Below are 1,312 nucleotides of genomic sequence, written 5' to 3' on the forward strand. Positions count from 1 at the left end.
ATGGACGGATCAAATGTTGGAGGAAATCCAACGTCAAATGCCTTCTATACTTCAGTGAAGGTTAATTGTCCTTAACATCTACATTCCACTGCCTGTTTGTGTGTCGGCCACCGTTGAATGAATTTACAAGCATTTTTCTTGTTTTTTTTAAGTGCTGGGATCAGATTTGTTCATTCTTATTGCAATTTTTCAAGTTGAGAAAGTTTTATTCATCAGATGTGTTGGTGTCGCTTTTTATGATGTTACTGGGTACACAGCAGTGATCAGCACTGCAAATGACACAGTTATAGACAGTGGAAAGAGAGAAACACCAGCTTTGTTGTGTAACCCGTGCAGAAATCTGATCCCTTGCAGTAATGCACATTTTTAAGAAGATGGATCTTGCCAAATATGGTGGTTATGGTCTGTCATCCTGGTTTAGTCAGATTTTCTATCACCATTCAAGTTTGTCTTCAAACCCTGCAACCTGTAAACACAATCCGAAACCACTAGAAAAGTGGTTGGTTCCTTGGGTGAATTTCCACTGAACAAGTTCAGGCCTCATTATCTGCTTGGGCAACCTTGAACCTCAATGAAAAAGTGAGTAAGACTATTACAATAAGGGACTAAACTGACTATAAGGGACTGAAAATGATTACAAAATTGGTTTGAAGACATATAAAGACCTTAAACATTTCATTGTGGAAGTCAGATGTCCAGACTAGGAAACATAAACAGATTTACAAACTAAAACACAGAAGTAGTCCAGGCAAAATGATAATATGGTCACAAAGCCACGGGGGGAGGGGGGAACCCACGTGTTTATAATTGTGTAGCTGGGTCCTCCAAAAGTTTTTCTATCTTAATATCGTACAGTTTCGTAACCAGTTAATTAATTTTGGTTATGCCACACCTAACTTTAAATCTCTTAAATCTCGGTATTTTCGTGTATTTAATTTTGAAATGCAAACGTCACCTAGCAACAGCTGATAAACGTTCAACTTCGGTCGTTATTATTACAATTAAACTATGAAAAAACGTGGATCAAACACAGTTTTGTGAAAGTTTAATTTACATTTTTCTGATTCAGTTTACTCTGTCAGTTCTCAGATAGTAAAACCAGAATAATTTAGCCTTTCAAAGCCGGAAGTCACCCCGCTTTCCCTGCGTATTGTCTAGCTTGACGCCTCGCCGCGGATCCCACCCTCCTTCCCGCCCCAGACAGTCTCCGCCAACACCGGCGGAGGAAGGTTTCCTCTGCCTGACGGAATACTGGTGACATTGCGGGCTGAAGTTCTGTTTTATTTATTTATTTTTTGTCTTAATGTTAACA

This window comes from Telmatherina bonti (assembly GCF_933228915.1).
Source record: "Telmatherina bonti genome assembly, chromosome: 19".
Classification (NCBI taxonomy): domain Eukaryota; kingdom Metazoa; phylum Chordata; class Actinopteri; order Atheriniformes; family Telmatherinidae; genus Telmatherina; species Telmatherina bonti.